The sequence below is a fragment of the Halichoerus grypus genome, chromosome 2 (assembly GCF_964656455.1).
Source record: "Halichoerus grypus chromosome 2, mHalGry1.hap1.1, whole genome shotgun sequence".
Lineage (NCBI taxonomy): Eukaryota > Metazoa > Chordata > Mammalia > Carnivora > Phocidae > Halichoerus > Halichoerus grypus.
In genome coordinates, this window is record NC_135713.1 from 194,403,126 (window position 1) to 194,416,031 (window position 12,906).

Consider the following 12,906-nt stretch of genomic DNA (forward strand, 5'->3'; position numbering starts at 1 on the left):
CTGGATTTCAGAAGTGAGTGTTGATTCACTTCAGCCCTAGTGTGAGCTTGGTGCTAATAGTCACATATTTCATAGAGCATTTATTTCATCTTCATCCTAGCAGCCACTTCTGATGACATACAGTACTTTTATTTACTTGGAGTTTCAGACAGTGCTTCTAGTCCTCTCCTGGAAACATTTAAACAACATCCCTTTCCCACTCAGGCAACAGTTTCTTCACACTTTTTATGCATACTACTTGTTTCTACAATCAGGAACCTAATCTTTTCAGAGACTTTTCATTCTGTTGATCCTTTCAAAAGACAATCTAGGTGAGAGACCTGTTAGTGGTATTGCTGCTTGTGCCTCTGGTTTGTGCAAAATGAACCAAACCATCTCTGATAGCCTTACCAGATAGGTGGTCGGCTTTCTCTGGTACCTCATAACCCACAGTTCTAATATCCCAAGTGCCTTTTTAAATTTTATCTCCTAGATTGTTTTCATCTTTCCTTTGCTCTCCTCCTCAGCCCTTGTGCAGTGCTAATCTGTATAGTACCGCATGCATAACTCACACAGGAAGGGTTACATTCATGCCTGCTGTCCATTCTGGAAGTCATTGTGCTGATAATTTTTCAATGATGACTGCGCAACTAGGAGCATAAAGTAATTGGTTGTATTGCTGCAGTTGCCAAACCTCCCATCTACTATAGTGAGTTGATGACCTCAGTCAGTTTTGGTTCCCAATCCTATTCATCCTACTCACCATTTCTTCAGTTAAGCCACATGCTAGTTGCTTAGTATATACAGCTGAGTATTTCCAGCCTAGGAAGTGGCATTATATTAAGCACTACTTTAGTATAGCATTACTTTAGTATATATACTTTAGTATATTTAACACTACTTAGTGCTGATTGATTGATTATATCCAAAGCCTGAATAAATCTAGTCAAAAGACTAAATAAATGATTTGTGCCAAAATCAGAATGCATAGCCATAATAAAGAAGATTGAACACACGATTTCACTCACATGTGGAATTTAAGAAAGAAAACGATCATAGGGGAAAAAAGAGAGAGGCAAACCAAGAAACAGACTCTTAGCTGTAGAGAACAAACTGATGGTTACGGGGTTGCGGGGGGGAGGGCAGGATGAGTTAAATATGTGATGGGGATTAAGGAGTGTACTTGTCTTGATGAGCACTGGGTGTTATGTGTGTTGAATCACTAAATCGTACACCTGAAACTATTATTACACTGTACATTAACTGGAATTTAAACTAAAAAAAAAAAAAAGATTGGATACAACTATTGATCTATATAGACCTTCAGATTTGGCTGAAAATCTGCATTAACATCACCTTGCATTTCATTACTGGAAAACATACATTATTTTATTTTCTGCTTTGCTAGTCGTTGAATAATGGATTTTGTACTGCAGGTATACTTCAGAGATCTTATGGGTTCAGTTTCAGACCACTGCAATTTTAAAGTGAATATCACAATAAAGCAAGTCAAATGGATTTTTTGGTTTCCCAGTACCTATAAAAGTTATGTTTACACTATACTGTAGTTTATTAGGTGTGTAAAAGCATTGTCTAAAAAAAACAATGTGCATACCTTGATTTTAAAATACTTTATTGCTTAGGGGTGCCTGGGTTGCTCAGTCAGTTAAGCGTCCGCCTTCGGCTCAGGTTGTGATCCCACGGTCCTGGGATGGAGCCCCACGTCGGACTCTGTGCTCAGCAGGGAGTCTGCTTCTCCCTCTCCCTCTGCCCCTCCTCCTGCTCCTGCTCTCTCTCAAATAAATAAATTTTAAAAAGATCTTTAAAATACTTTAATGCTTAAAAAATGGTAACCATCATCTGAGCTTTCAGTGAGTCATAATCACTGATCACAGATCACCATAACAAATAAAATAATGATGAAAATATTTGAAATATTGCACAAATTACCAAAATGTGACACAGAGACACAAAGTGAGCAATTGCTGTTGGCAAATGGCACCAGTAGACTTGCTCAATGCAGGGTTGCAACAGACCTTCAAGTTGTTTTAAAAAAAAAAGGAATTATGTGCATGTGAAACACAACAAAACAAGGTATGCCTGAAAGTAGAAAACAAAATCCATTGACAGATTGCAGCTGTGTATTTTTGAGAACCCTTCGTGTTGGGTTCTGTTGATACTTGATGGTATAATCTCTGCTTTAGTAAAATGTTTGACGGATGCATTCTAGTGAGCTTGATATTTAGACACAGATATCACTTATATCTAGAAAACAACAAAAAGCTTTGCTATTGCATTGAACTTCAGCCTAAACATTCAGTAAAACCAAAGTACATTCAAAGATTTTTCAAAGCATGCCTAAGAGAGCTCTCTGCCTGAATAATGCATTCCTAACAAAACTAATTTTATATCCCTTGCAGATAGTCTCTCAACTTACTGTTTACACTACTCCTTGAAGATGCCGTTTTTCCATTGATAAAGGTGCTATGATATGAATGTTTTAGTTTCTTAAAGTTGTCTGTTCTTTCAGGAGCTTTCTTTTAGAAGTCTAAATGGTTAGAACATGCCACTCAGTTGAGTACTTTAATCCATAAGAGACTGGGTGTTTACTAAGCAGTATTTTGCCTTCTAAAATTAGCATACTAATCTTCCCTCAAAAAGTAACATGTTATCTTAATTAACTGTTTACAAATGAACTCTATGTCTTCTGATATGACTTAAAACACATTAACAAGAAAGGAAAGCAAACTTGGATTGGCTTTCCTTATGTTTCTATAGACCTGCTTTGCAAGCCTTTATAATTTGTGCTTGGTATATCCAAAACATTGCACTTCATTGTAGAAACAGAATCATATTGTTTTCCTGGCATAATTTTAGAAAACATGTCACATCATGCTTTCTATTTTATTTAAAGAAACATACAAATTTCAGTCATGTTTTGGTTTTATATATTTTTCTTCTGGCTGTGGTTGAAGTAAAACAACCTTACCCAAAAAAAGTAATAAAGTGATTGAAACCTTTTGTAGTATACACTAAGATAAATCTTTCTACATTAGAGATAGATCTTTCTATGTTTTAAGGTATTACTCAAACAAGTCCTATGAAATAGTTTTTTAATCACAAAAATGGATTTTAAATCACAAGTGATGGGTTTTAAATGACCCTGGATCTTAAAAGAAGGTAGTTAATGGTCATGTACACTGAAGTGTATCCGCTGACTACTAAATTTACTGTTTCCAAGTATAGAGATTATCTGAAATAATATCTTTTGAGGATATATCTAAAGAGGTAGCAAGCATTTATTGGGCACTTCATACAGGCATTCTTGCATTACTATGTTTAGAGCAGTTCTCAAACTTTTTGGTATCAGCACCCCTTTATACACTTAAAAAAAATTACTGAGGGCCTTAAAAGCTTGGGTTTATAAGAGTTATATTTATTGATATTTGCCATATTAGAAGTTAAAACTAAGAAAGTGTTAAAATATCTGTTCATTTTTCAAAAACAATAGTAGACCTGTTATTTGTTAACATCATGTAAGCTTTGGAAAATTCTACCGTACACTTGTAACAGAATGAGCATGGAAAAAGACAAGTAACCTCTCAGTATTAAATAGTTTTGATTTCGTGGACCCCTTGAAAGTGTCTTGAAAACCCCCCGGGGTCCCCAGATCACACTTTAAGAACCACTGGTTTAGGGAATACCACTGCAATTGAAGAGAAGTGCCTTTACATCTTTAAGGACCATATAGTCTATTTACAGAAATGCAAGAAAAGTATAGTTTTAGAATTGGTTAAAAGTAGTTCATAAACATTGTTAAAGAGTACAGGCATCGAGCTGTACTTTTCATCTCCGTGACTTATTTATTTTATGACTGGAAGTTTGTACCTCTTAAATCCCCACTATCTATTTCACCCTTTCCCCTACCCCCTCCCCTCTGGCAGCCACCCATTTGTTCTCTGTATTTAAGAGTCTGTTTTGTTCATTTGTTTTTAGATTCTATGTATAAGTGAAATCATGTGGTATTTGTCTTTCTCTGTCTACCTAAGTTTTTCACATCTTTTTATAGTTCCACACTAGCAGGACTTCTTGTAGCTGACAGGCTCTACTCTTCAAGCTTTGTATAGAAGTACTTTTTGAGGGGCGCCTGTGTGGCTCAGTCATTAAGCATCTGCCTTCAGCTCAGGTCATGATCCCAGGGTCCTAGAATGGAGCCCCACGTCAGGCTCCCTGCTCCGCCGGAAGCCTGCTTCTCCCTCTCCCACTCCCTCTCCCGCTCCCCCTGCTTGTGTTCCCTTTCTCGCTGTGTCTCTCTCTGTCAAATAAATAAATAAAATCTTTAAAAAAAAAAAAAAGTAATTTTGGACATTTGTCCTGAGTTCACTTAGGTTTCAAGAGATCCCTTCATTCTGGAATTCTAAGCTGTCAGTGTATAATTCTTTAATCATCTTATCACTAGCATTTACTACGCTAACTTTGTATTAGAAGAGCCAGCCTGTTTTCACTGATGTTCTTTCGTTGTGTTATTTAAATGCAATGACTAAAACCTTACAGATTATTCCCAGAGTTGATGCAGAATGGCTGTCATTGAGTACTGTTACTCAATGAAATTCTGCATGAAATCCAACACTTAAAACAGTTGCCAGAGTACCTGTACAATAAATGTTTATTTGAATTAATAAAAAAAAAAGACTATAGGCATAGTTCGTTTAATAGTTACCTTAATAATAACTACAGTTGTTTGATCATAATGGTAGTGTTTTGACCACTGAAGCAGAAGTTGCTGGGTAACATCTGAGCTAGCATTTGGATCTTAAGTGGGGGTATTAACACTAACATTTCCCAAAACAAAACAAAACAAAAAACCCAGAGCAAAGATAAAATACAGAATAAAAAAAAAGCAGTAGAAAGAATTTTTAAAAAACATTCATATTTGCTTCATTAGTAAAAAGTCTCTTTTTTTTACTTCTCAAGGCAGCTGTTTTGAACAACTGTTCTACCAAAATTGATGTTTCCAGAGACCCAGCCTAACAATGGGGAGAAGGTCACATAAGTGCACTGTCCAGGATCCCATTGCAGCAAGTTAGTAGATTCCTAGCTGTCAACCATCCAAGAGCCTGAGCTCTAATGGTAAAACAGTTACAGAAGATTGTGTACTAATAGTGCAAAGTATATAGCTGGTTAACCAACCTTAAGTGCCTTTTCTAGTCTCAAAGCCTAATGTCCTTGATAGATATTAATTTGAAACATTATTAAAGTTTTTAATTCAAGTTTTAAAAATTAATTTGGGGTCCATTTTTAAAAGTTTAATCACCATTGTGTTAATGTGGAGTTAGGCTAGAAATAACCTACCTAAAAACTCACTCTTTCTGACCATCTTAATGGACTCTCTTCTTCCACAGAAAAAGACAGAAACCAAGTTTGCTGTCTGCCAAAGAACGAAAGAGGTTGTTGGTTTTTATGGATAAATGTAATAAATCTTATGATGGAATATGTAAAGGGAACAAGTGAGAATTAAAATACACAAAACAAATCATAGCATACTGACTTCTAGTAGTAGCTACTTGGGGTAAATTAACAATAAATTATTGATGATAATATTCTAACACTGTTCTGCTTGAAGAGATTACACATTCCTAATTAAAACTTATTTCCCAATATATGTTGGTTTCCCTAGGACTTTTACTAAATCCCATTACTAAATGGCCATTCACAGGCATTGGCTTTAGTTCATAGCTACCTTAGTAGATACTAGGTGGGAGGGCATATGTGCAAATGATAATCTGACTCATTGGCAGAATTTATATGAAATTGACCCTGCCACAGTTAACGTGGCTTTATCAAAGCAAAATATTGAATTTTCATCAAATAAAATCAGTGCATCACAATATTTGTGAGTCCCTTTTCCAAAACAATGAATTCATTATGAAGATGACTAAGATGCATGTCATGAAGCTAATACTCTTGCATTAGCCCACTGAGTCACACACCCTTGAGGTTCTTAGTCATCTTGATCATGACCTGGTTGGCTCTTACATTTACAAGAGAATATTTCCATCATTGTCGTCTGTCTCACTGTTCACTCTTCTATTTTACAAGATTAGATTTCTTTTAAAATCCAAAAGTAAAGTTGCATGCACATACTGCCTATAGATAAATATTAGACGGGTAGATTGTAATCTTTAATTGTATGAAGTTGACCCTCGCACCCCCAGCCAGCTCTTTTGGAAAGTACCTTAAAATTTGAAATGCAGCATTCAAGCTGGATGTCTTTGAATGTCTGCTGGAAACTAGTTTATGCTTTCTGTAGTAGTCTGGCTGTGATTTTTTTAAAGCAGATCACTATTTATTAAAGTAGTTCCAGGGGCGCCTGGGTGGCTCAGTTGTTAAGCGTCTGCCTTCGGCTCAGGTCATGATCCCGGGGTCCTGGGATCAAGCCCCACATCGGGCTCCCTGCTCCGAGGGAAGCCTGCTTCTCCCTCTCCCACTCCCCCTGCTTGTGTTCCCTCTCTTGCTGTCTCTGTCAAATGGATAAAATCTTTAAAAATAAAATAAAATAAAATTAAATTAAATTAAAATAAAATAAAATAAAAAATAAAGTAGCTCCAGATAGGTGCACAGATCTGGTTTTTATGTAAGCCAGTCTTATTTAGTAAATTTCATCTTAAAGTTTGAGAATCCAAACAGTAGCTAATATATAACAAAGTTTCCCTACACGACCCACAAGGTAGAAATAACCTTTGAGAAAGAGAAGAGACTATAAAACACATCTGTAAAACACAGGTTCTTCTAACAGGCACATATTAACCCCTTGCATTAAGTAACACACTACTTAAAGAAAGTCTATGGAGTAACATGAAAGAGATTCTAATCATGATATGTAATTCTGCAATAATAAATCACTGAAAATATTTTTAAATGCCTTAAGTGCGATAAAGGAAAAATAACCAGGGGCGCCTGGGTGGCTCAGTTGGTTAAGCGACTGCCTTCGGCTCAGGTCATGATCCTGGAGTCCCGGGATCGAGTCCCACATCGGGCTCCCTGCTCGGCAGGGAGTCTGCTTCTCCCTCTGACCCTCCTCCCTCTCATGCTCTCTGTCTCTCATTCTCTCTCTCGCAAATAAATAAAATCTTAAAAAAAAAAAAAATTAAAAAAAAAAAGGAAAAATAACCATTATGACATTTTGATGTTTTGATCTAAATGAAATTTAAAGGATGAGCTTCCCAGTTAATCTATCATTATTTTCTCCAAAAGTGACTAAATCTTATTAAGTAATCATATTGCCAGTAAATTTACTTAGGTAACCCTTTGCAAAACAGTTTTTGATTCTGTAAAATGATTTAAACTTTCCAGTCTCCTATATAGAAGTTTTTTTTTATGGTGGGGCCCCTGGGTGTCTGTCGGTTAAGTGTCTGCCTTCGGCTTAGGTCATGATCTCAGGGTCCTGGGATCGAGCCCCATGTAGGGCTCCCTGCTCAGTGGGGAGCCTGCTTCTCCCTCTGACTCTGCCCTTCCCCATGCTCGCTCGCTCTCTCTCGCTCACTCACTCTCAAATAAAAAAAAATTTTTTTTAAGTTTTTTTATGGAATTACTCCCCAAGATATAATAAAATATAGAACTGGAAAGTTTCCTTTGTAGGACCATAGGTGTTTCATCACTGAGAGTTCACTTAAAAATGTTTACTCTTAGGGGCACCTGGATTGAGTGTCTGATCTTAAGGGCTTAGTCAGTTGAGTGTCTAACTCTTCATCTCAGCTCAGTCTTGATCTCAGGGTCGTGAGTTTGAGCCCCACGTTGAGGCCCATGGAGCCTACATTTAAAAAAAAAGTTTAATCTAAAATTTCAACTAATTAACCAGTTTTGATGCTCCAATAAAAATATATCTCATATCTCACATTCAAGGCCAATAATTTAATAGCGTAAAACTCTGGTAACATAGTTATATAATTATTTTATCAAATGTTTCACATTTCAGAAGCTTTACTGTTTTTATATTTCCCTACATTGTGAGGTATTTAACATGTAAAAATTGACAACTTTTGAGAGTTAGGCTTTCCTTATTTCCTTTACTATTTTCCAAAGGGAAAATAACTTCCTGAAAATTCCACTCAGCAATGACTCCAGATTTTTCTCAACAAATGTTTTCCTATAAGACCAATGTCAGAAAGCTGAAATTTAATATACAGTTACTCAAAGACTCAAAGTATAATTTTTCAGAGTAAAATAAGCCTCTTCCTTTTTTTACCCCCACATTAATAGAATACAATGGACTTCTTAAAACACTAAGACAAATGTTGAGAATGGGACACTTTCAGACAGATATAAAAATAATAACTTACATTTATTGGAGTTCTTATTCTTTGTAGGCACAGTGCTAAGAGCTTTAAACATGTTCTTTTTTAATCCTCACAACCCTTTGATCTACGTAGTGGTAATAAGGAAACTGGGATTTACAGAGGTTAAATAACTTGCTTAAGGTTACATGTCTAGGCATCGGCAGTGCCAGGATTCATTTCATATCTGGCCGACTCTGGAGCCTGTGCTCTTAACCACCATAATATACAATGTCATAGACAGTATAATATGAAAAGCATAAGTAATGTAATAATGTACTACTACAATGGCTAATTGTAGATACTCAGGACTCTGGGGTGTTAGGTATGGGAAAGAGAGCAGCGTATCAACACTAACTGCAATGACTGTTCTTTCGGTGGCGGCTCCAATCAAACAGGGCACCGCTGTGATTCATTAGCCCAAACTAGCTCCTACTTCCCTATTTCTATTAATAAGTGCCCCAATTTTCCTCTCACGTAGGCTTTAACTCTTGAAGTCAGCTTTGAATCACTGTCTTCATTATCTCCTACATCCAGTCACGTAGGACACTCTGAGGATTCTACTCTTCCAGTTTCTCCCATTCTTCCCACGTTCTCCATTCTCAATACAGCTAACTAGCTTGTCTCCCTCATCTGGTCTTTCCAAGTTTGAATCAAGCTAATACCTGGCTTGCCAGATTAGTCCTTCTAAAATGTAGCTCAGATAATATCATTTTTCTGTCTTACAGTTATCGTTGCTATCATCCTTCTCTGGTCCAGAAATTAGAAAAATAAAAAAATAGTTTTGGAGAAGACAGGTTATGGTTTGTTAGTACCTTTAAAAATTAACTTTGTTGATACGAAAAGCTAAATAATAATCTTTAAAATGGACACTGTCAGATGGACCATGAAACAGAACCTGTGGTGGACAGGAACTAAAGGAGCAGATATACTAAATAATGTATGAGAAACTTGCCTAGACAATGCTTAATGAATTTTATTCATTCATTCAAAAACAAAGTCTTAAATCACTTCTGTGCTAGTTGAGAATTAACACAATAAATTGTACAGTAAGACCCTTTTCCATATGGAGTCACTGACAGCAACTCAGTGTGTTTTTATGTTTTTATTTTTCTTTTAAGATTTTATTTATTTATTTATTTTAGAGAGAGGGAGTACAAGTTGGGGGAGGAGCAGAGGGAGAGGGACAAGCAGACTCTGCACTGAGCAAGAAGCCTGACACGGGGCTTGATACCATGACCCTGAGATCATGACCTGAGCTGAAACCAAGAGTCTGCTACTCAACTGACTGAGCCACCCAGGTGCCCCAACTCAGTGTTTTTAACTGAGTTAACTGAACCATAACAAGGAAAACAAATAGAGTAATTAAGAAAGAAGAAATAGATAAACATATATTAAATTACATTTAAGATAAGGGGGGAGAAGTTAAATTGTAATGTGAAAGATATCTAGAACCCATAAGTAAAGGAATTATAATGGAAATTACTTTTGCATTTATGAAGTATTTAAAAAGAGAATAAAAAGGCAGCCTATGAATGAGAGAAAATACTTGCAAACCATATAATTGATAAGGGGTTAATATCCAAAATATTAAGGAACATAAGGAAGTCTTATAACTCAATAGCAAAAAAAGTAATAACCCAATTTTAAACAAACAGGCAAAGTGCCTGGGTGGCTCAGTCGGTTAAGCATCTGACTCTTGATCTCAACTCAGGTCTTGATCTCAGGATCATGAATTCAAGCCCCGTATTGGGCTCCACGCCCAACATGGAGCCTACTTAAAAATGAAATATAATAAAATAAAATAAATAAAAATGGGCAAAGGACTTGAATAGACATTTCTCCAAAGAAAACATACAGATGGCCAACAGGTATTTGAAAAGATGCTCAACATCACTAATCATCAGGGAAATGCAAATGAAAACCACAATGAGATACCACCTCACACCTGTTAGAATGACCATTAGAAAATACACACATACACAAAGAAAATAACAAAGAGATAGAGAAATTGAAACCCTTGTGGACGGTTGTTAGGAATGCAAAATGGTGCAGCCACTATGGAAAACAGCATGGTGATTCCTCAAAAAATTAAAAATAAAACTACCATATGATCCAGCAATCCCACTTCTGGGTATATATCCAAAAGAATTGAAATCAGGATCTCAAAGAGATATTTGCACTCCTTTGTTCATTGCAGCATTATTCACAATAGTGAAGACGTGGAAAGAACATAAATATCTGTTGATGGATGAATGCATAAAGAAAATATGCCATATACATACAATAGAATGTTATTCAGACATTAAAAAAAAGGAAATTCTGTTATATGCTAAAACATGGATGAACTTTGATGATAATTATGCTAAATTAAATAAACCAGTCACAGAAGGACATATACCACATGGTTTCATTCACATAAGGTATCTAAAGTAGTCACACTCCTCAAAGCCAAAGTAGAATGGTGTATGCTTGGGCCTGGAGGAGGGAGGGGAAAATGAGGAGTTGCTGTTCAATGGGTGAAGTTTCAGTCATGCAAGATGAAAAAGTTCTAGAGATCTGTACAACATTGTGCTTATATTGATGATCTTGTGTGCTTATTTGCCATCGAATATTTTCTTTGGTGAAGAAACATCTGTTCATATATTTTGTTCACTTTTTATTGGGTTGTTTCTTTTCTTGTTAATATGAGTTTTGAGAGTTTGTTATATAGTTTGGATACAAGTTCTTTATCAGATATATGCTTTGCAAATATTTTTTCCCATATTATGGCTTGTTTTTTCATTCTCTTAACAGTATCTTTTGAAGAACCAAAGTTTTTAGAAAACCAATTTATGAATTTTTGCCTTGATAGATCATTCTTTTAGTGTTGTGTCTGAGATTTTTTTGATTAACCAAAGGTCACAAATATCTTCTCCTATATATTTTTCCAGAAGTTTTACTGTTTCAGGTTTTACATTTAGGTCTATGATTGATTTTAATTTTTATATATGGTGCATGATATGTATGAAAGTAGTTTTTTGAGGTTTTGTTGGGATCTTTTTGCATATATGTATCCAGTTGTTCCAACACCATTTGTTGTAAAGTCAACAAAAATCTTATATATTAATCTATGTAGTTCCCATTTCTGGTGCTCTTCATTTCTTTGTGTTAATCCATATTTCTAGTGACATTTTTCTTCTGCCTGCAGGTCTTTTTTTTTTTTAATATTTTTTGTAATGTGGATCTGCTGGTGATTAATTTTTTCAGCTCTTATATGTCTGAAAAAGTCTTTATTTCACCATTACTTTTGAAAGATAAATTTTTACTGGGTTTATAATTTTAGGTTGACAGGTTTTTTTCTTTCCATAATATAAAGCTGTAGGTCTGCTGTCTTCTCATTTGCATTGTTTCTGACAAGAAATCTGCTGTCATCTTTATCTTTGTTTCTCTGTACTTCATGTCTTTTTATTCTGTGGCTGCTTTTAAGACTTTCTGTTTATCTCTGGTTTTGAGCAGTTTGATTATGATGTGCCTTGGTGTCGTTTTCTTCATATTTCTTGTACTTGGGGCTCATTGAGCTTCTTGGATCTGTGAATTTATAGTTTTCATCAAATTTAGAAATTTTATAGCTATTATTTTTTTTAAGATTTTTTATTTATTTATTTGACAGAGAGGAAGAGCACAAGCAGGAGGAGCAGAGGGAGAGGGAGAAGCAGGCTCCCCGCTGAGCAGGGAGCCTGATGCAGGGCTCAATCCCAGGACCCTAAGATCGTCACCTGAGCCAAAGGCAGACGTTTAACCAACTGAGCCACCCAAATGCCCCTACTGATGCTTTTGTTATTTTAGAGGATTCTTTTTTCTCTGTATGTTTAATTTTGGATAGTTTTTATTCCTATGTCTTCAAGGTCACTCATCCTTTCATTTCTGTTGTTGTAATTTCTTTTCCTAATAGTTCAATTGGGTCTTTTATATCTTCCATGTCCTTACCTTTTGAACACATAGAATATTGTTAGAATTATTGTTTTAATATCTCTCTCTGGTAATTCTAACATCTGTGTCAGTTCTGGGTCAGTTTCAGTTAGTTGATTTTTCTCCTAATTATGGTTCCTTTTTTTTCCTGCTGCTTTGCATGCCTAACAATCTCTGTTTGGATGCCAGACATGGTGGATTTTACCTCACTGCATGTTGGATATTTTTGTATTCTTACAAATATTCTTCAACTTTTTTCAGGAATGTTGAAGTTATTTGGAAACAGTATAATTAATTTTGGGTCTTGCCTTTAAGAGTTGTTGAGTAGGACCAGAACAATATTTATTATAGTCTTATTATTTGATACTACTGAGACAAGACCTTTCTGAATATCCTACTCAATGTCCTGGAAATGGTGAGGTTTTCTATTCTGGCTGCTGGTAATAGGAACTATTTAGGCCCTCTTCCCTCTAATCATCTTGGATAGGTCATCTCCTGGTGTTGAGCAGCTTTCTCACATACATGTGCCAGTCAGTATTCTACTTTCCACAGATCTTCAGATTTATTTCTGTTCAGTGCTCACCTTCTCAGAACTCTGTCCTTTGAACAGTTGCTGCCTTAGTCTCCCTGGATTCTCAGTTCC

At 35.8% G+C, this 12,906-nt stretch overlaps 1 protein-coding gene across 11 annotated transcripts in view; it reads left to right on the forward strand.

Moving 5' to 3' along the window:
- Positions 1-12,906, forward strand: part of TANC2 (tetratricopeptide repeat, ankyrin repeat and coiled-coil containing 2) — a 360,622-nt gene that overhangs the window by 242,962 nt on the left and 104,754 nt on the right. The gene's annotated exons all lie outside the window — the stretch shown is intronic.